This window comes from Artibeus jamaicensis, unplaced genomic scaffold (genome assembly GCF_021234435.1).
Source record: "Artibeus jamaicensis isolate MK-2021 breed Jamaican fruit bat unplaced genomic scaffold, CSHL_Jam_final contig_332, whole genome shotgun sequence".
NCBI classification, from domain to species: Eukaryota; Metazoa; Chordata; class Mammalia; order Chiroptera; family Phyllostomidae; genus Artibeus; species Artibeus jamaicensis.
The window spans coordinates 22,835,469-22,857,411 of NW_026521788.1; the positions used below are offsets into that span (position 1 = coordinate 22,835,469).

The following is a 21,943-nucleotide window of genomic DNA, read 5'->3' on the forward strand; positions in this document are numbered from 1 at the left end:
AGCGATGGTCTCCGTGAACCCATGGGGAGAGGTTCCCAAGACATGCTGACAAGCAGGAGAAAAGCACAAGATAGTATCTGTAGGAGGCTGCCTGTCCTGTAGGAAGGAAGTGGGTGTGAGACCAGGCCAGACTCGTACCTCGTCTCACTGTCTGTTTATGGCCTTTTGAATACCTTCTGCTCCCTCCTCAGATACCCCTCCCCGCTCTGCTCATAGATGCAGGCAGTGAGCCCTATGTGGGGGGAGGCTCCCTGTGCTGCCCTTGAGTAAGATGGAGAGAGGCGGGACCCATAAGTGCCGTCCTGCCCAGGCTTGAACTGCAACTCCCGGCTCCATGTGGTCCTGGGACGTGATTTCCTCTTCCGGAAAATGGGGGACAATGAATCCCACACCCCTCCCTGGACAGAGAGGAAGTGGTATGCAAAGGGCTTTGCATAATGTGGGATATTATGTCATGTATTTACCCACAGGGTTTGCAGCTTGCCCCTGGGCCTCGAGGTAGCCTTGGATCCTCCTTTTTCAGTTCCTGTAAAACATGCACACACACTCCTGCGTTCTATACAGAGCTGCACAGCTGCAGAAGATGCTGCGGTGGCTGCTTAATTTGCTGTCACCTTGACTTACAAGGGTCCCATCAACATACACTCCACCTGCATGCCAGGTGTGTATAGGTGCCCTGAGCCTCCGGCCTGCCTGTGACTCTGGGCCTGCTCTCAGGCTCTCTGTGCCTGCTTGCACACATTGTCCTACTTAATCCTTGTAATGACTGCGAGGAAAGCCTTAAAGAAGACCCAAATGGGGCTTGGGGACTCGAATCTTCCAGTTTTGGTATCAGACACTCGTCTAGGTTTAGTGCTCGTGTGTGGACTCCAGATTCAGTGCTCCTCCCAGGAGCCCATCAGCATCCGCTCCCCAGGGCTGGGACCCGGTCTTCCCAGCTCTCTGCCTCCCTGGGTGTCCCGGCGAGTGCTGGCTGCTCTGTGATGACTTGTGGAGTAACTGCATGCTGGGAGAACAGGAGAACCTGGAGCTGCTTTTGTAAAATGCAGGATCTCCCAACAATGTGATTCTGGTCTCAATAAAGAGCCGTTGATTGATGGACAGAACTGGGTTTTTCCCACAGGCCTGTTAACAGCCAGAATCAGTCAGCCTCTTTTTCCCTGGCCTGTGCCATTTTGAGCATGGGCCCCAGAGGGTGTACACTCACATGGGTGCATGGGGAGGATCAGTGGCAGCTGCAGGGCCACCTCGGAGCCCTGCAGGGGCTTGTCTGCATGGCTCTTGCCCCTGCAGGTCAGACTGGTCTGGGGAAGGGGCAGAGCTAGACTTCAGCCTGCAGAGGTGGGGAGCCAGGGCTGGGCAAGACATGTTCTGGGAGGTCATGTTCCAAGCCCTGACTCTGCTTACCAGTCAGTAAGTTGTTTATTACACCCCTAACAGAGTCTTCCCTGTCCCAACCCCCTTCCCCTCCCCACCACACGCCAGGTCCTGTTCAATTTGCAAACGTGGAAAGGGCAGGGCCAGCTGAGGGTCTGGCCTCTCCAGGGAGAGGGGCCGTCTTCCCCACCACCCCATCCCAGCCCACTGGACCAGAGCTCTGGCCGTAGCCCCTGGGGACCCTGGTCACTGCTGAAGTGTGGGCCGAACAGAAGCCCTCGGGTGCTTGGGCGTGTCCACCTCACTGCCCTAGACTCTCCAAGCCTCCTTCCTGGGAGTCATAGTGCTGATGGGGGAGGGGGAGTGCAGTCCTCAGAGCTTCTCAGAAACTCCACACAGCCCACAGGCCCTAGGAAGGGGCACCTGGGGGCCCGAGGACCCCTTGCTTGGGTGAGAGCCAGTCATGAGCATCAGCCCCGCACTATTTCTGGCTTCCTGCCCCCCAAAGTCAGGGTGGTGCTTGTTGCTCACAGGTGCGGAGCAGTTCGTGCAAAAAAGCGCCTTCCTTCACGTGTGAATCTAAGCTTCTCAGCAAGCCCAGGAGGTCACCAGGGGAGTGTTTACACACCCCTTTTACAAAGGGGGTGACCTGCCAAAGTCATCTCCGGAACTGCTTTGTGGCTGTCTGATTTCCCACCCTGCCAGCTCCTCTCTGCTCTTGGGTGGCTGAGAAAGATTAAGAGATGGAGCATTTTAGACTATTCTAGTGTCCTCCAGGGCACCCTGTCTTGCCTCCAGGTTTTAGTCGCCTCCAGCGAACTCAGCAAGAGGTTTGGAGGAACAGTCAGGGCTTCAGCTCTGATTGGTCAGAGAGGGTAAGTGTCCACCTGTTTGCTGAACAGGAACTGATCTCAACTCTGTAGCCGGGGAAGCAAGCTTCTAACCCCAGATCACATCGCCCCAGGCCTCTAGGCCTCCTGGCTGCTCTGCATTCAAAGGCAGAAATCGGGGCTGAGCAAGAGCGAGCCACTGACCACTTTCAGTTGTCTGTCCACAGAGTGACCGAGCACCTCCGCTTGCCTCTGCTGGGCAGGGATGTTCCAGAGACAGCCAGCCACCTTCTCTCTGCTCACTGTGCCCCTCCTGCTAGATTTGGCCTCTGACCCTGGGTACCCGGGCCACCCATCCCCTCCCCGGAGCATATCACACATGTCGCTTTATGTTCATCGTGGGTGGACAGCTGGGACCTGCCTTCCCCAAAGGGAAATTCCAGATCCCATTAAATTCCAAATTCCACAGTCTTATCTGGCACCGTTCTGTCTGGCCTTTGATGGGCTTCCTGGTGTGGGAGGAAGGACCTCCCACCCTCAGAGAGATTATGGACCTCCCCCACCTCGGAGAGTTCCCGGGGTGTGTCCCGGGCTCGTACCTGGGCTGGAGTGCACAGGCCATTTATACAGAGAACAAACCCAGCAGGGTATGTGGGGAGGGGCAAGAGTAGGCTGAACGGCGTGAGCAGAGTAAGCGGGCTCATCCGGAGTTTCATCTCCTCTCCAGCCCTTTCCGAGATGAGATGCCTCACCAAAGCAATCACTGCCTCTCCACGAGCCTCAGTTTCCCCGTCTGTTAGCTGAGGGGGTTGGGCTAGTGACCTCAGGTCCCTGGCAGCTTTCAGCTGTACATTCTCTGAAATCCCCTCAGCCCAGCACCCTGTCAAAGTTTCTGAGTGCCAGACGAGCAGCTGTGTCACCACTGCATTGGTGTCCTTCCCAAATTTCCTGTCTAGCTGGGACCCTGTAAACAGAGGGTGACCAGAGTGTGGGTTCCACAGCTGGCAGGAGCCCGCAGCTCCCACGTCAGCAAACCCTCGTCAGTAAACAGGCCTGTGTGCCGAGCGTTCCTCCCACTAAACTTGGTGTGGCTGGCTCCTTCCTGTCACCCAGCTCAGCCGTCCCTTCCTCAGAAGCCCTCTGAGATCTCCGTGCCTCTTTTACTTTTTTTTAGTCTTTAAAAAAGATTTTCTTTATCTTTACAGAGAGGATAAGGGAGAGAGAGAAACATCAATTGTTTGCCTCTCACACATCCCCAACCCAGGCATGTGCCCCAACAGGGAATCGAACCAGCAACCCTTTGGTTCGCAGATCAGCGCTCAGTCCACCGAGCCACACTAGCCGGGGCACCTCTTTTGCCTTTCTTTTAGCACTGTTACCACGCAGAATTATTTGCGTATATACGTACTTGGGAGTTTATTGTCTGTCGGCCCACCAGCATGTAAGCTCCACGAGGGCCGGGCCGTGGCGCTTGCTCGGTACGGCACCCGCAGTGCCCAGAGCAGTGCCTCCTGGCACATGGGGGTTCTTCACGCGCAGGGGCTCCGGGAGCGAACAGTCAGGGCTGTCCATAAGCACCTCCCAGAATTGTTTCGAGACTGACATGCCTGGCCTTCACCTCTGCGGGTTCTGGTTTAGAAAGCCTGGGCGCCCGAGTCTGGGCAGAGCGCTCGGAGTGACTCAGATGCGCACCTCTTCTTGTTCCAAAGAGACGAGCTCGGGTTCCCAACAGTGGGGTCGCCTCTGCCTCGGTTCCACCAGGGATTCTGACTCCGTGGCTTTAGAGTCTGCCCTGAGCACTGGGAGCTGTAACAGCAACCCAGGTGGTTGTGTTGTGCCGCTGAGGTAGAGGGGCCCCAGACCGAAAGCGTCTCCGAGGCCTCTCTGGTCCAAAGTTCTGCTGTTCTTGGAAAGCCCTGCGAGGTTAAGCCACCGTTACTTCCCCGTGGCAAACCCAAACCTCCCAGAAGGGTGGGCTCTTTTCCCTACCCTGCTGCGCGGATGAAGCAATGCCCTGGTTGACCCTCACAGATGAGTTGGGAGGGTTGTCCAGGTCCCTGCGGCCCCTCTCCACTGACATCCCCGGAGGGGCTGGTGGCCCTCCACACGGCCCCTGTACCTCCTCCTGGCAAGATGACCGCGTTGTGTTGGAGTCTGTCTCTCCCTTTCCCTTGATAGCACACAGTTTTAAATAAAATCTTCATTTACCAGAAGTTCACACCGCAGCTTATGTGTTATATGAGAACAGCCATCTTGTGTTTATGGGGGAAATGCTCTGAGATGCAGTCGGGGGGCTGCAGGAGAAGCAAAGGCAGAGGGGGTGTGTGCGGGAGGAAGCCGTGGAATCTGAGCTGGCACCCACCCCTGGCAGTGCCATGTTCCTCTTGGCTCAGCACGTGGCTGGTGGGGGAGGTGCCACCGCTCTCCCAGCTGACCTCACAGCTGCTGGAAGGCGTGGGGCTGGGTGGGAGTGTGATGTCACCGCCCGCTCTGCCAACTGGCACCCGGTGCTGCTCTGGGCCATTTCCATGACTCCAGTTGGTTAAGACCACGCTCTTGCTGTTGATCTGCTAGGTGCCTCCTGCCTTGCCTTGGACGCCGTGACAAGGAAGGGATTTGGTGGTCGTGGACAGATACCACTCCCCCCACGACCATTCTGTCTTATTCCCTGCCCACCACCAGACCATGAAGCCTCTAAAGCCATAAACACATTCCACTTGTCCAGGACTTCACAGTTACGGGGTCTTTTCATGCAGTCCTCCCGACTGCTCTGTGGTGTGGGTAAGCACTTCCTTGTTCGTGCAGAGGAAGAAACTGAGGCTCCTGGGAATTTGAGTACCTTGTCAAAGACTCCTGCGGCAGAGCTGCGACCTTGTGCCAAGATTTCTGTTGACTCTGCTTTTACCTGGTGGGGGACTGGAAGTTGGGTCACTGTCCCGTCTCTCAAATATGGTATGCAGTATTTTTAATCCAATGGCATTTGTCTCTCGTGGTGGCCTGAAAGCCAAGAGGCCTAGGATGAAATACGAAAGTGCTTTGTTACCTTGAGCTAGTCTGCTTCTCCCTGTGGGCCTCAGTTTCCCCAGAGGTAAACCAAAGAGTTGGATTAGGTGGTGTTTCAGAAGGTTTTCCCTTCAGCTCCTCCCTGGAGGCTTCTAAATGGCAGTGGGTGTGAGGGAAGAGGGTTTGCGGCAGCCCCGTCGCAGGGTCCGCAGTCCAGGGCCGATGGGCTTGTAATAAATACTGAGCTGACAAACCCTAAGCCACATCCCCAGCCTCCAAATAAATGAAAGTTTGCCCAGAATAACAGCCCGGAAAGTGCTGGGGCCCTTCCCACTGGCCGAGCCTTTGGGCCGCCTCCTCCGGGTCCCCCATCCTTCACTCACTCCAGCTCCAAAAATTGAGCCAGCGCTGCCCTAGACTGGCCTTAGTTCACACCACAGCTCTGCAGCCTGCCTCCCCCCACCCCCAACCCAGGTGCCACAGCGGCTATTGAGGACTAGTCCCTTAAGATGACAGCTGCGGACAGGCCGCCTGGCCTTCATGGGGGTGTGGGGCGGGTACAGGGGAACGTGCCTTTATCCCCAGAAGTCTCTCTGTCTTTGTCAGGTACTCACTGACGTTTCCTCCGCCCGGCCTTGGGACATGAACTAGCCCGGCTCCAGCAGGAGGCTGTGCACTCTGTTTCTGGCTAAGGCCACCAGGAAATTAGGGGGCGTACACAGGTGGCCCCAGAGTGCTCCAGCATGCATGGGTCACACTTAGTTTGATGTTTCTTTGATGCTTGCATGAATGTTACCGGTCTCAGGGGCAGAGACCCAACTGTTAGGTCGAGTATGAAGTCATAGAATGTTAGAGCTGACAAGACAGCTCCTTCATTTTACAGATGAGGAAACTGAGGCCCTGGAAGAGGGGGTGGGGACACCTGCCCAGGGTCACACAGCTGGAAGGTGGCAGAGTCTAGATTTGAACCCAGGGCTCATGCCTGTGCCCTTGACCCCTCATCTTCAGGATAATCCCAACCCCAGGGAAATCCAGGCCAGGGGATCGAAGCCCCCTGGCCCTGCTTTTGGTTTATGGGCCACCCTGGGTCAGCACTGCCCCTTCAGGAAGCCAGCTTTCCTCTCTGCTCTGGGAAAGGTACCACTGCCATGTTGTGGGGTTTCACTGGAAGTCGGGAGGGGGCAGTCCAGGAAGCGAAGCCCCTCACAGGGCCTTCCTTTGGGTTCCCAGACTGTGTAAGAACCGGCAGGGAGGCCTCCCGTGTGGGAGGCTCAGAGCACCAGCTAGAGCCCCGCCCCCTCCCTCCGTGTGGCCCTTGTGGATTCCACCCGGTATCTCTGGGAGTAGTGGAGCGTTTAATTCCCATTCCACAGGTGGGTGCTGGAGGAATGGCCTGTCAGGGACCTTGGCCAGAGTCTGGGCTGACCTCTGCCCCTCCTCCCCTGTTATTTTGTGGAGGTTCTTAGGGCCAGTGTGAACGTGTGGAGCCTGAGGGACTGGGGGGCGGGGGGAAGATTTGGTATCTAGATGCCCTCCTGGGCAGGCCAGATTCATCCCCGGCTCCACTGGTCCAGAACAGGCCGTCCTGTCCCCCTCCCTCCCCAGCACTGCCCAGGGCGGTCCCCTCCTCCCTTCCCCGGCAGGCAGACGCAGACGCAGACGCGGGGCTCTGCTGCAGGACTCCTGCCTCTGACATTCCGCCCCAGAAGATAAGGATCCTGTCTGGCGCCTGAGTGCTTTTTTCCCTCCTTCTTTCCGAATCTGTTCCCTGATTATCTACAGACAGCCCCTCACTAGGGGCCACCAGAGAGGGGTCCAGACCACAGAGAAGGGGGATGGGACTGGATGGGAAGCCTGCAGCCACCAAAAAGCCCTGCTAGCTCCCCTCCCCCATCTAAGGGCTTGAGGGCCATTTCCTAAGCCCCCACTGTAGCCTGAGCCCCCAGCTTAGCAGAAAGCTGAAGACTGGTTTCCCTGGTAAACTGACCCACTTAGTGGGGAGAAGAGGTATGTGGTCTGGGGTCTGGGAAGGGGACAGGGTGGGGTCACTTCCGTGGTCAGCATTCCTCAGCCTTGGACCTGGACTGTGCCCAGTGGGGGATGTGGTGGAGGCCATAGCCAGCCAGACGGCCACATCCTGTGGGAGACGCTGGCCCTTCCTAGGCCAGACAGAGGCTGAGGACACTTAGGGACAGGGAAGGGAGGGTGCTAGAAGGCTCCCAGAGCTCGGCCTTGAGCTCTGGGGACTGGTCTCAGTGCCTGGCCAGGGTCGGCGTAGCCTCAGCCTGAAAAGGAGAGGTAACTCCTCACCGCTTGGGCCTAGGACCTGGTACCAGCCTAGAACCGCAGCCTCAGAGTGCCAGGGCTGCCCCCAGGCAGCATCTAGTCACACTGAGGCAACATACACATGGGAAGACTGGACCAATGTAAGGAGGGTCCGGTCCCTCTCTCCTACTGGCAGGTCAGATGCTCTTCTGCCTTCCAGGGATCAGGAGTCTGCAACTTGGTCCCCACCCCACTGGGAGTTGGGGGATCGCTAGATTCAGGTTCATGCTTTATGCCAACATGCTGTGTGACCTTGGGTAAATTCCTTTCCCTCTCTGGGCCTTGTACTCTTAAACTGTAAACTAGAGAGACGCTTGTATGGAATAAGAACATACGACTTTCTCTTGGAATGGAATGAGGGAAGAGGGCCATCTGCTGATACCTGAGTCCACAGACACCACCTTCCCAAATTTTGTCAAACTCTCCAGCGTTGTGAAGCTCATACGCAATGTTGGAGTTGATACCCTGGCTTGGAGTGGGTACCTTATAAATATGGTGCCTGCAGCTGTTAATGATTCCTGCTGCAGGAGCCGGGGCAGTGGAGTAGCAGGGGGCTGAGGGGTCTGCCACTTCGCTCCTGTGCTCCTGTGTATTTGCTCCTGCCCGCTTTGAAGAAGCCCCTGCCCCCAACCTCCACCCTCCATCTCCTCCCCCACTCCCTAAAACCATGTGGGGGAAGGGAAGCAATGCAAGATCATTTTTTATGGCTTCCTGGCCCTGGAGCCAGAGGGCTGAGGATCTGGTGGTGTGGGCTGGATTCCTGAGTCTCCCCCTCTGAGCCTTCAGCTCGTAAATATGAAGCCTGGGGCTGGGGGGAGGTGGCCGTTAAACTGTCAGCAGAGCGCCCACTTAGAAAGTCGTAAAGTGTTTCTCGGAGCTGGGCCTAGGGCTCTCCCACCCCACCCTCACGGGCAGTGGCCTCCTCACTAGTAGGTGCTGGGCTCCGTCTGCCTGAGCCCCCATTCTAACCACCAGTCACTCCTGCTCCCTCCCGCTCTCTCCATTAGTTGTGCCTTGGTTTCCTGACGCAAAACGAGTCTGCTGAGCTCCCCTTTGGAAGGGGGGATGGGTGGGAAGGCACAGGCTCAGGGGGTCCCTGGAGCTCTTTGAAAGCCAGCGGAGGCTTCAGACAGACATTAGAGGGGGTCTGCCCCTGATTTCTGGAGAGCGGTGAGGACCTGCTGGTGTGGGCTGGATTCACACCACCAGAACAGCAAAGCCCCCATCATTTCTAATTCCCTTCTCTGTGCCTAGCCTACGGGGGCCGGAACCTGCCTCCAGGAGCTCACAAAGTTGTGTTTAGAGAGAGGGGATGGGTGCCTGTGAAGAAAGAGCTCACATTTTTTCTGGCTCAGAGGAAGAAGGGTCTCCAAGGCTGGGATGAAGGGAAGCTTCCCAGAGAGTGTGGGCAGGACTGGGGACTGGGACGTGGGGGTGGGTGGACACGCTGGGCCTGACTGGGTTGGAGGACAGCTAGAAGCCCAGGCTGGTTATGGAGGGCAGAGGCCGGGAGCCGGTACCTGAACTTGAGGGCTGGTGAGCTATGGAGGTTTATGAACACACCCCACAAGGCTCCCTCTCTCTCGGTCACCAACACTCATGCTCTGTGGACAAGTTCTTGGCAACAGGAGGAGTTCAGATACTCCCTTCCCACTTGTTAGTCATGTGTCCTTAGACAAATTAGTTAGCCCAGCTGAGACTTATGTTCAGCCTCAAAATGGAATGAATAGCAGCGTGCCCCCGTAACCCCTGTAACACCGGTCAGCATGGAGTTTAAATGAGATTATGCAGAGAGGAGATCGTTGCTCAGTGGTTCAGTGGTCTGGAGTCTGGTGGCCCGGATTCGACCCTCCATTCCGCCTCTTCCTGACCATGTGAACTCGGGTCACATTCCACCTCTCCAGGCCCCAACTCACTCATCTGTAAAATGAGGGTAAGAGATTAAGGACTCGATGTTAGCTCTGACTATGCGCGCAAGTAGCACTTGGCCTGGGGAAGAGTGGGTGTGAGGTCAAGTGTACGTCGCCCCTGCCTCCTTCCGCAGCCTGCCTCTAAAGGGTCCGGAACGCACAGCTTCTTGGGGGTGGGAATGGTCTTTCTTAGGGCTCCTTAAGTTCTTTTTTTTTTTCCATCTTAAAAATGTTTAATGCTTACCTTAAAGCTAGTAAAAATAAAACACCAGCCAGTCCATTTCCCTGGTTTGTGGTGAGCCCGGTGGGCCAGGGGAGGAGGCATGGGAACCTGAGCTGGGCAGGATGAGGAAGGTGGGGGAGGCCCCTGCAGGGCAGGTAATTGGGTGTGGAGGGCCCCTCTGTCTTCCCACCGTGGGGCAGTAGAGAAGGTGGTCATTAACTTCACCACAAATGGCCCGACTGCCTGGAACTCCCTTAGGCAGAAATCCAGGGGACATTCAGAAACTAAATAAACAGGATTCTGATCATTAAAAATAAGCCTTCCCGCTGTGCCCCCCGCCCCTGCCTACCATGGAAAACCTGCTTCCTAATAAAAACACCAGTTTCCCTACAATCTGGGCCCCAGGAAGGGGTTGCGTGGAGAGCTCGGGGGTAAACCCCTCTAGAGAGCGCCGTGGCTGCCAAAGCCAGGGGCATGGCCCGAGACACCGGTGGGCAGGCTTGGTCAGGGCCAGCCTTGGGACAGGTGTTCACAAGGCTTCCCGTGACCCCAGGCTTTACTGCTCACACTCACAGATGTCCCCCAGGTCCTCCCCATTTGCCAGGTGCACAAGGGCCCAGCTCCATGCTGTGCATCCTCCTCCCCACTGCATCTGCACTTTCCTGTGCGGTGCCCTCCGGCTCCCACTTAGAAAGCGAGGCCTGATAACTCCTTGGGGATTTTTCTGCTTTCGAGGTGCCCTGGATTGTGCACGGCGGGCGAGGGGCTGGGTTCAGGTTTGAGTGGCCTGTCCTCTAGCTACTGGAAACCCATCCTCTGCTGCAGGTGCCTGTGACCCAGGAGAGGCCAAGTTACCACCCCCACCCCCACCTTGCAAACACCTGGCAGGCTGGGGTTTACAGGTGAATGATTCTGGGGCTAGTGGGTAGGTTTTGTTTTGCATCAGCCTTGGGAAGAGGAAGTGTCTTCCATAAGGCAAGGTCGACAGTGACTTCTCCCCCAGGAGTGCCTGATAGTGGGGATGGGGTCCCCAAAGCAGCAGGGGGGCCAGGCACAGCAGATGAGTGGGACTGATGGCTGAGAGACTGACTGTAGTCATCTCATTTGTGGGGTGGGTGGGACAAGGGATGTCTGGGTAGCAGGCTGTGGTTCCCCACCCTACTGAGTGGTTAGGAGCGCCCCACATGTTGCTAAGCAAGTCCCCTCCCTTCTCTGCCCATTTCCCCCTCACTAGTAGTTCCCGCTTCATGGGAGGCCCTGGGGGTGAGTTGGAGGGTCCCGGAGAAGTGCTCAGCTGTGCACGCCCCTCCCAATGCCGAGGTTGGCATTTGGTGCTGAGTTGGACAGGGCCCAGCCAAGACCTCCAACTCTTCCAGAGGCAGGATAGTAAGAAGCTAGGAAAATTTCTAGACAAGCGCAGCAAGGGAAACGGAGACAAAATAATTAAACGAGGCCAAACAATTTGAGCAATTTACAGTCAGCTAAGGAATCACAAGGTCTTATCTCTCCTAACCAAGGACACTTAAGAGCAAATGGTGTGCACATTCCAGGCCTCCCCAGGACAGAACAGCCTAGTCCTGGTCCCTCTTCAACGACATTCTTGATGACGCTCTTTAAAAATGAAACTAACCAGAAAATAACCTCTGACCCAGTATGTGTACATTTCGATGAATCAGCATATTGAAGGACACACCTGAAAAGCTAAGGAATATTCTGTTAAGAATCCTCCCCTCTGAGGCCTCCCCTAGGATTCCGAAGGCCAAAGACAGAGAGAAGCCTTGAGACCAAGGACAAATACACCCACGCCTTGTGACTCTGCTGTTTTTCTCCTAAACTCTAAGGGACCCCATGAGACTTGCAACCAGGGGAGCAGTGGGCAACAGCAGCTCATCCCAGGCTTACCCCCGATCCTATCTCCGAGGCCCCCCTTTTCTCTGACTTTCTCCCCTGTTGCTTCTTCGACCTTCAGCCATCTTTGCTCCATTGCCCCAGCTCTAATAAGCACACTTCCGGAATCACCTGGGCTTGTGTTGTGAAATCTCTCCTACACGAAATCAAGAGCCCACACATCACTGGCGGCAGACCCACTCCTAGCCTAGACCCTGTCCGGTAGCACACGCCCACTAGTGTTCTCCGCTCGGCAGTGTAGGAGCGGGTGTGCCCCAGGTGAGCAGGGGGCCGTAGGCTCCTGGGCCACGTGGGGTAGCCGGTGCCACGGGATTCTCGGGTAAGCCTGAAGTCTCGGTTTCACAGGTCAGCGTCCATGGGGCTCCCTCCTGCTTCCCCACATGCACCCTCTACATGTAAACTGCGTGTCTGTCCGGGTCGGGTGACTCAGTCGGTTGGAGCGTCATCCTGTACAACAAAAGGTTGCGGGTTTGATTCCTGGTCAGGGCACATACTCGGGTTGTGGGAGGCAACCAGCTGATGTTTCTTCACACTGATGTTTCTCCCTCTTCCTCCTCTTTCTAAGATGATCAGTGAATCTATCGTCGGGTGAGGATTAAAAACAAACCCTGCAGGGCCTGCAGGGAGCCTCCTGCCCGCTCCACGGGGGGGACTGGCCCTGGGCTTGGGGAGACGTAAACAGGTGCCGTATGTGGGTACCTGGAGGCAGGTGACTAGGCTGTGGAAGCCTTAGACAGGCGAGAGAGCATGGCACATTCGATGCCACCCCAGCTGAGCTGGCCTCCCCTCCCTGTCCTTACCTCCTGCCCCAAGGTCTGTCCTACCCCCAGAAGCTCTCCCCTGCCAGAGCCCCAGAGACTGTGAACTGCACCTCTCGAGTTCTGAGCTCTGCTCCCCACCCCCAAGTGGCACTCTCACCCACTTGCCCTGTGGCTCGCTTCACTTTTGGACGACTTGGACGGATGTTGGTATCAAGCCCAACTGTGCCTCCTCTGCCTTCTACCCGCTGGCCCCAGACCAACTGCTGCCGCTAAGGATGCTATAGTTCCTATGCTCATGGAACCTCCTGGGCCCTAATAACCCTCCTCTCCTGGGAGGAAGCAAAGCTCTCAGGCCATGGGCACCATCCCCAAGAACCAGTGGTCCCAGCTGTGGAAGTAACGCGTGTAGCCTGCCTCTGGTAGGCTCAAGAATGGGCACAGGGCCAGCAGGGTGGACGTAGGTAGCCAGCTGACAGGCCCAGGCTCCATCCCTCGTCCTCCTTCTGCTCTTTCAGACTCCGGCCTTCCCAGGGGCCCACACAGTTGCTTCCTGTTAGGGTCACAGCTAAGCAGAGGGCAGCAGCAACAACTTCCGCCTGCCCAGCGGACATTGGCCTCCTTTCTGACCCAGACAGACACCCTTGTTTACTCCTCCATGTCCCGCCCCCACTACCCTCTGCCATGCCATCTTATTGCTAAGAGACCAGGGGAAGGATGGGGGCAGGGAAAAGCTGAAGTGTATTTGATATTTCTGGCCACCCTTCCGCCTGGCCCAAGAATGCCTATGGCCTGAGAAACCAGAAGTTTCCTTTGACAGCCCTTAAAAGTAAGAGGAGGCAGGCTCCTTGGTACTCAGTCCCCAAGGGCCAAAGAAGACTTGGGTGGGATTGCTTGTCTGCAGGGGAGTTTGGGAAAGCGCACTAAGCTTCCTTTCATTTCAGTCCGCGATTCTATGATTCTTTTTACTTCAGACTTTGATGTTTCTAAGAGTCCGTCATCATGATAGTCTCCACTTACAAGCTCCCCTTGTGTCGACTGCATTAATCCTGAAGGCCTCCTTAGGCGGGAACTCTGTCCCCACCTTCTAGACAAGCCAAGTGACCAGCTGGGGTTTGTGTACCCTGGCAGCACGCCACAGACCCCACACAGGGAATCACCACTCCACTAGCGTTTCCTCTGTCACTCCTGGCTGCCTTCTCCGGCTCTCGGAGCCTGCATGTCCCGGTTTAGTTAGGTGGAATTGACTTCAGCTAGAGGAGAAGTTGCCCAAGCCTCCCGAGAAGACTGGTGGGTCACAGTTGCTCAAGGGGCCCCTAGAGAGACTAACTGGCCACAGGAGAGCCCCCCACAGACACACACAGATGTCCTAAACAGAGCCTCAACTTGCTGCAAAGGCATTTGAAGGCCTCCTCGGATAGCCCATGTATGTACTGAAGAACTGGCTTGCATCATGGAACCTGGTGTCTGGCCGTGTCCAAGGTTAGTGCTGGCTCCAGTGGCCCCGGTCTGCCCAGGGAACAAGCCAGAGGCCAAAGTGAGCCTATGAGTCCGAGGGCCAAGAGCTGCCCTTGGGAATGGCTTAGCTGTCCTCCCCCGATACTGAGCATTGCCCAGGTAGCCCGGTATTGTCTGAGAGCAGGGAGGGAGGGGAGATATCAGGAATATTCAGCTTTGCCCCTGAGAGCAGGGGCCGGACTTGAACAACAACAGTAGTAACTGGAACCAAGACAGAAGGCCCGACGTGTCCTTGGCCTGGCACCTCACCAGGAGATCCTTATCTTTAAATCACAGGCTTTCCAAGCTGGAGGGAGCTTCCCATTACCATTGCCCGAGTTGAGGCCCACAGCCTCCTAAGTGCCACCCAGGGATGCAAATCATAATGGTGTTTCCTGGGCCATTTGAACGGGTGAAAGCCAGGTTAATCTTAATCATAAACCTCTAACAGTGGGCATAATAACAGCTGGGGCCACTGCCCTCTTGTCCTGTACATCACCTCTGGTGAGATTACAGTTTAGAGAGGATGTTGGACTGGCCTGGAGTTGGCCCGGCATTCCTGGCAATTCCCAGTGAAATCCCCACGCGTGGCTCGGTGCTCCGAGGGTGCAGAGGCCCATGTGGTGATCTGCTGTACTGGAGATCTGAGGCCCGCCTTCCTCAGCTAACTCAGCACTGTGGGCAGGGGCACAAGGGGGGAGTAGGGCTGTCAGCCAGCCCGCCGCGGGCCTTCCCTCTACCCCCCTTCCTGCGTGGCGTCCCTCGACCATGTATCCGGCTGTGCTGACACACGTGAGCTTCCCTGGCCCTGCCCCAGGCGAGATGATCTCCTTTGTGCAGATGAGGGAGCTGAGGCTAGTGGCCCAAAATGGCAAGGCCAGAGAGTGGTGAAATTCAAGGGAGGTGCTGAGAGGTCCCCGAGCTGGTTCAGCCAGAAGAGGGAAGCCCCCTGAGGGAGAGGAGAGATCGCACTGGCACCTGTGCGGGCAGTCAGTGCCTTCTTCATCTGGATCCTTCAGCATCAGGTCGGGGTGACCCTCTGCTACCTGGGGGGCAGGGGTGAGTGCAGAGGGACTGCCATCTGCCTCCGCAGCCCTCTGAGAGTGACAGACACCGTGCATATGAGCACCAAACTTCCAGAAGGAATGCTTTGCATCTGGGACATGACGCATCTGCCATTTTGAGACCCAGCTGCCCCCGCAGGAGGTTGGGGCTCTAGCCTGGCAGGCCAAGGGTACCCGCTGCCACATCTGTTCCCTGCACACCCTGGATCTGTTCTTTGTCAGGGGCTCCTGGAGTCTCGCACACATGCCCAGGAAGCACCGCAGTGAAGCCTGGGTGATGAAGAGCCAGCTGGGTGTGCCACCCATTCTGACCCGGGCTTGGCCTGCCAGCATCAGAGCAGCAGATAGGTCCCAGCCTTCCACCGAAGAGTCTGGGACCAGCTTCAGGGCCAAGCAGAAAGGGCCTGGACTTCAGGTTCAGTCCCCGTCTGTGCAGCAGGCCACCACACCCTCCTCCCGAGCAGTGCTCTTCAGTGGAACTTCCCGTGGGGGCGGGCGTCCCCTCCCTGTGCTGTCCGACGTGGTAGCACTGCTGCACGCGCCTCTCAAGCCGTGGAAATGTGGCTGTTCAACTAAGGGCCTGAATATTTCATTTTAATGCATTAAAGATTAAACTGCCATGTGTGGCTAGTGAAAACTTGTATTGGATAGCACAGCTCTGAAGGTTCTGGAAAGATGCCACCCATTGTGCGTCCAGTACAGTGTGGGCGGTCAGCCAGGGTTAGTCCCCGTCCGCGCTTCCCAGAGGGGCTCCTCGCAGACCGTTCCCCAGCCCCTCCCACCTGAGTGGCCAAGCCAGGTGGACCAGAGAGTTAGGGGCGGGGGTACAGCGGGCTGGAAGGCTCTCTGCTTCTTTCAGAGCCCTCGGCACCGTAGCGGAACATAACAGCCACAGCCACCGTGACCACTTTTGATGGCAGCCACTCTTAAAATCTCTTCTGTGCCTTGTAATAATAACATTTGTTGCGTTGCCAACCAAGCACCAGACAAGGCACTGGGGGAACTGGGTGAAGAGCCTGACGTGTCATCATAACCTTTGGAGCACAGCCTTGTTCTCCCCATTTTGTAGTCGAGGGCATGGAGGCCCAGAGAGTGAAGCAACTTGCCCAGAGTGGCACAGCCAATGTGTGACAGCACCAGAGTCTGCTCCTGGGTGTGTCTGTCCCCAGAGTCTGTGCCCTTTTTGAAAGCTCAGGGCTCTGCATTTATTTACTCTCCACCTGTTCTGCGCTGGCTAGGACTATACCAGGCGTCTTTGGGGACACAGAACTGCATAGAGCAAGGTCCCTGCCCTCCAAGTTTCCTTCCCACAACACTCCCTGTAGAGAAATGGTAAAGAACACCCCAGTGCCCAGTCAGCAGGAGTTCCTGAGTCCCCGCTTGCACGGGGTGCAGCCAGTAGGTCCCTGCAGCCTGGGCCAAAGCCTGCAGTGAGAGGGTAGCTCCCTGTCCTGGAACCAAGTCAGGCTTTCTGGCTACACCCTAAGCTTGGATACTGAAGGTTGAATCCTAATTTCATAAATGACACCTGACAAGCAGCCACCCAGGAGTTTTCTGACACTGCAAAAGTCTTGCAGTAAATCAGTTAGATGAATATTCTCTAGTGTTCTCTCTCCAGTGAGCCAGGCAGGAGAATCACATCTCGTTTTTTGGAGGAAAAACTTGAGGCCTGGAGAAGCCTCCCTCAGGACTTGCCCTGAATCCAGCCCCTGCTTGGGTTGGACCAGAGGGCCCCCAACTCGCTTGTCACCTGCTCCAGGGCCTGTTCTACCTGCTCCAGCTGCTTTTGTAGGATAACCAGGGAGCGGGTGGAAGGAAAACACTCAGCTTATGTATTCAGAGAGGCAGACCATAAATATTATAACATCCAAGAGAAGGAGAAGAGAGAGGAGGGAAGGCGGATGCTGACAGCAAGGATGTCCGCTTCCGAGAACCCGTGTTCCCCAGCCCACTGTGAGCAGGGATCCTGCCAGGTCATGGGACTGCCCTGAGTGTGCGTGCGTGTCTGTTTGTGTGTCTGCAGCTGTGCCAGTGGGCGCAGTGCGTGCTGGCGTGGCAGTGTACGTCCAGGGGCGATCGTGGCGCACAGACCACCTCCTGCTGTGTCTGGCCCTCCCCAACTTGCTTCCCAGTTTTCCGGCAGACAGATGTCTCCCAGATGTTTCTCACTTCCTGCCTGGCTCCGAGCTGTGCATGTGTGTGTTTATTTTGGACAGCCCACTAAATAATAACCACTTTAAGAAAAGCTTTTCATAACCTTGTTCCCACGAGGAGTCAGAGTTCAGGAAATAATCCCAAGTCTATTCACTATTGTCCCCTGGCTCTCTTCTCTCTGACCTCCACTCCCCCCACCCTTGGGACCACTTTGGAAAAGATTTCCTTTTATTCTGTATGACATGTCCTCTCTCCATGACACTGGCTCTCTGGGAAGCTGGAGCTGGATGTTCTTGAAGAGGGGGTGAAGCCGGAGCTCAGAACAGAGAACCCCTTAGAGTTTTGCTACCCAAACTGTGGTCCCCAGACCAGCCTCACCCAGCACCTTGTTGGAAATGTAAAGTCTCAGTCCTACCCCAGACCTCCTGCATCAGAGTCAGTATTTCTGTAGGAGCCCCGGTGATTCATACCTACTTCAGTTTTGAGAAGTGCTGGTCTGGGACAGCTGTGCCTTGTGGAGATAATGGGGGCTGACTCAGGGGGTAGGAGGCGGGGGTGGAAGGCCCTGCCATCAGACCCTGCTTAGCAAAGCCTAGACAGGATCTGGCGGTGCAGATTGGAGGCCCTGAGCCCTAGAGGTTGGAGCCTGAGTGGGCTGGGGAAGAGGCAGCCCAGCTAGTGGTGGGAATTGAGGGGTGGATGTATCTTAAGAATGCCACTCCTAGCAGACTAGGGCAGCAGGCTAAGTGCCATGCCAGTCTGGCTACCCATTATGGTAAACAGATTTGGGCCAGCCCTATCATCTGCTTCTTGGGTTCTTAGTCCCTGCCCTGCCCCCAGCTTTCCCCTAGGGCTTGGTATGGCCCACTTCTCCCTAGGAGATCTGGGCTCTCAGATGGGGTGCCACAGAGTCTATGTTCTCCTGTCCCTGCCTTACCTAGTATGTGGGCCTGCCTCCTATGAAAACAGAGCAGATAATATCAGCTCTGCTAATTTCTTAGGTGACCTAAGGAGCTTGGGGCTGTGACTGCTCCCTAAACTGTCAAACTCTGCACATGTCCAGGGTTTATGCCGTCTCTCAGCAAAGGCTTGTGGCAGGCGTGTACACCTGGCTCAGAGTAGATGTGTTCTGAGAGGCTCGAGACCCTGACTTGGCTTGAACTCCAGCAGCTGATGGCTTAGCTGGGGAAACAAGAGTCTTGCCTTTGGAAGGTTAAGGAAAGATCAGACCCCCCCAGTGCAGGAGACCACCAGTTGGCAAAGGATTCCCCTCAAGCAAGGACAGAGCTGATGGGAGTGCCTTTGTGGACAAGATGGGATTTGAGGGATGAGGTACAGAGGGCTTGGAATGTTGAGATTATAAGGGGAGTAGAGAGATCCTAGCAAGGTGGAGACCTCAGAGTCAGAGGGTCCCAAGAGTTTCCTTCTGGAAGGATGGCTTTGGCTCTCCAAGCCCTGGGGAAGGGGAGGTCCTAACGGGATGGTGACCGGGATGGTTAGGGGAGCCCTCTCTGAGGGAGGTGGGGCTGAGGCAGGAAATGTCCTTGTGGGCATTTTGAGCTTCTGTGCTACAGAAGGTGACCAAGTCTCATGTCAAAGTAGGTACACATTAAGTACTTCATCAGTAATCAGTGGGTGAATGCCTAGGTGAGGGACTGGATAGAGAGGGGAGGGAGGGACAAGTGGATGGATGGATGGAAGGAAAGAGAAGAGGATGAAAGAATGAATATGATCATCCTAATACTCTGAATTTGTCAGAACCTTTTTCCCCCCTCCATTCTTTGATCCCACACTTGCCCTCTGAGAGAGACTAAGCCAGAGTCTTTCTCCATAGGATTAATGAGATTAACCCAGACCCAGAGAGGGGAAGCCAGCAGGCGGCCAACCAGCCAGAAGCCTCCCGTGAGGAGTACTCTTTACCACTCCGGTTTCCTCGTGCTCCCCGCAGTGGGGAGGGCTTGGCACTGAGTCAGCCGCACTCCCTTGCCCATTCCCTGTGTGACCAGGGACCCACCCCACAGCCGTCTGGACCCGTCTGATCATGTCCTTACTGCTTGGAGAACACCGGCGCCAGCAGCGTCTCAGCCTCCAGTCTTTCCCCAGATTCCAGCATAAACTAAATGAGAACGTCGATGGCCCTAATTGTCCATCAGAGGCATGTCCAGGCCCAGCAGGGTTGTCCAGGAAGCTCATCAGTAAACATTTATTGAGCACCAGCTGTTTGGCAATGATTCCTTGAGACAGCGAAGATAGTAAAAGTCAGTTCTTCCTTCAGAAGCGCTCACAGTGCCTGAGAACAGGGAGGGGGCAGTTGCTCAGATCGTGGCGTGAACATCTCCAGCACTTTGTGGAAGGCTTCATGGCCCGGGTGCCCTTGGAACCGGGCCTGAAGAGACTGTCAGGGCCCATGTTCCATCTGGCCAGCCCCTCCAGCAGTTCCCACCGCCCCAGCCTGGTAACAGGCCGGAGAGGGGAGGTGAATCCACAGGCCTGGCTTGTTTCTTTCTCTCCCACTGAGGGCTGTCAGCTGGTGGCCTCGCCCTCTGTGAGCTCCCCGCATCTGCCCTTTTGCACCGCTAACCTGATACCCACTCCCCAGCCCAGCGGAGCTGTTTCAGGAACCTGAGACGGGGCCTTCCTCACCGCTGGTCTCTAGCCCCCAGGTTCTGGCAAGGATGTGAGCAGTGACCACAGCCCCCAAATTGGAACCTGTGCATGGTTGGCAGTTCTGCGCCATAGGAGTCCATGAGAAACCAGGCAGCAAGTGATAGACAGCAGACAGGGCCTCAGGAATGGATGCTCCCTCATTTGCTTTGCCCTGGGGTCTGGTGCCATAGAAAGTAAGGTTCCCTAGTGATTTGGGGTCTTACTTGTTTCCAGGAGACCCCTCTAAGGTCCTTGGGGAGAGGAAAGAGAACGGGAACGCCACACCTGCCTTCATCTGAGGCCCCGGGACCCCTAGTCCAGCTCTCCTCTCCTTGTGGCCACATCTCTGAGGAGCCGAAGACAGGCTCTCCCTGCACCATCCCTGCCCAGGCTGGCGGCTTTGCCTCGGGCCTCAGGTTCACTTCCCCGAGCAGGGATGCTCTGGGAGGCTGCAGCCGGAGGGGAGGGAAGAAGAGCGAATGAGGCAGCACTGACAGAGCCAGGGAGAGAAGTCCTGGAGTGGCTGGGACCCCCCTCCCTGGGGCCCCTGCCCCCACCACCCCCATCCGGGAAGGATGGGCCAGTGGGAGGCCCACCCTCCCCTTCTTTCCCTGAGTTGGCACTTTTTTTCTCTGAATGTTAAACTCAGTTTTTCCTCCCCTTTTCTTCCATTCTTGACTGCCTACTAAATAATTTAAATATGTGGGCCTAAAGGGCTTCAATTATCCTTTAATTTACATTAGTAATTTATGTATTAGGCAGAATGGACACGCAGTTAGTGTAACAGCCCCCAGTAGACTGGCTAGTATCTGCTACGCTCTAGGTTCTTCAATCTCATCTTTTTCCTGTGCAGCCCAAGGTCTTTGTTTGAAAAGCGGCTCCTACACTTGCACCTTTACATGGACTCGTGCACGTGTTCGTGTGTGCACACAGGAGGATGCCTGCACTCGGAGTGAACGTGGACATGCACCCACACACACACACACTCACACTGAGGCAGAGGACACAGGTTATCCGCACACACAGATATAAGACGCGTGCCACGTTGACCTGCAGTCTCTGCTCCCAGCTGTACACCCTTCTTCACCGCCTCGGGCACTGGTATACACGTACGCTTGTGTTTGCATCAACTGGCCAGGCGGTCCCAAATCTAGCCGTCTCTGGCGGACATTCAGGTGGGCCATTCTGTGTCCTAGTTTTCTGTTCCTTCTTGAGCAGCCCCACACCCGCCTCTCACTGACCCCCCGGGCTGAACACACACACGAGAGCATGCTCACGGCCGCCTCCCCAGCCTGCTCTCGTGCCACGGGCTGGCACCAGCTCCAGGCTCCTTCTGCGCATTCCAGGCCCGCTGCCCACCCGCCTTGGCACCGGAGCTTAGCGGCCTGGGCACCAGCAGTCGGGGGGCTCTTGCCCTGGCACAGCCAGGCTGCCAAGGGGAGTCCATTCAGAATTGCCAGCTCCCGGCCACCCCCTGAATTCTGGCCCAGCTGTCCCAGCACCAGCTTGCAAGGGCTGGGGGCGTCCCAGGGAGTGCGGGCAGCAGTAACAAAGAGCAGTGTCCCTGTGTGTGAGTGGGTGTCAACGAGCGCAGTGTCAGCTGCAGTGGGCCCCTGCCCCCGTGGGAACGCACCCTGACGTGTGGGTCTTTGTGGAGACCTTGCTGTCTAGGCAAGGCTTTTTGGGCCTGGAGCTGTCCCTGAGGATGTGGCTTCCCAGCCGTCATCCCTAACTCCGGGAGAGCCCCCCGGCAGGATTCCTAGCCCCTCTCTGTATCACCCCTCATCTCTCCCCCGTGGTCCCCAAACACAAGGTAGCTAGGGGGTAGGTAGTAGGCAGTGCAAACATTTAGTTGATAGGGTAATCCATTACACAGAGGGAAAAACCAAGACTTCAGGGGGTTAGGAAAGAGTACTCAGAGAGGTCTCTAGTAAGGTTCCTCGTAAGATGCCTTTTAGAGGCCGATTTCTCTTCCCGCACTAGCGTTCGGGCTGTGGCCCTGCTGTCTGGGGCGCGGTAATGTGGCTCCCTTCCCTGGACACATGTCTGGGCTCAGGGCGCCAGATGGAAAGTGTGTTGACAACAGGTGCCCATCGCCCCTCCTCTCAGGGGACTCCCATGGTACAGGCGTCCTACCACTGTGTCCTGAGCAGGGCATGGGCACTGGGGGCCCACGAGACAGCCTGGGCCTCCCAGCTGCTGAAGGCCTCCTATCACGTGGGGGCCCCAGGCCTGACTCCCCGGAGTC

General features: G+C 56.4%; 1 protein-coding gene across 2 annotated transcripts in view; it reads left to right on the top strand.

The window, feature by feature from the left end:
- The window catches only part of UNC5B (unc-5 netrin receptor B), an 83,760-nt gene that overhangs the window by 14,415 nt on the left and 47,402 nt on the right, over positions 1-21,943 (top strand). The gene's annotated exons all lie outside the window — the stretch shown is intronic.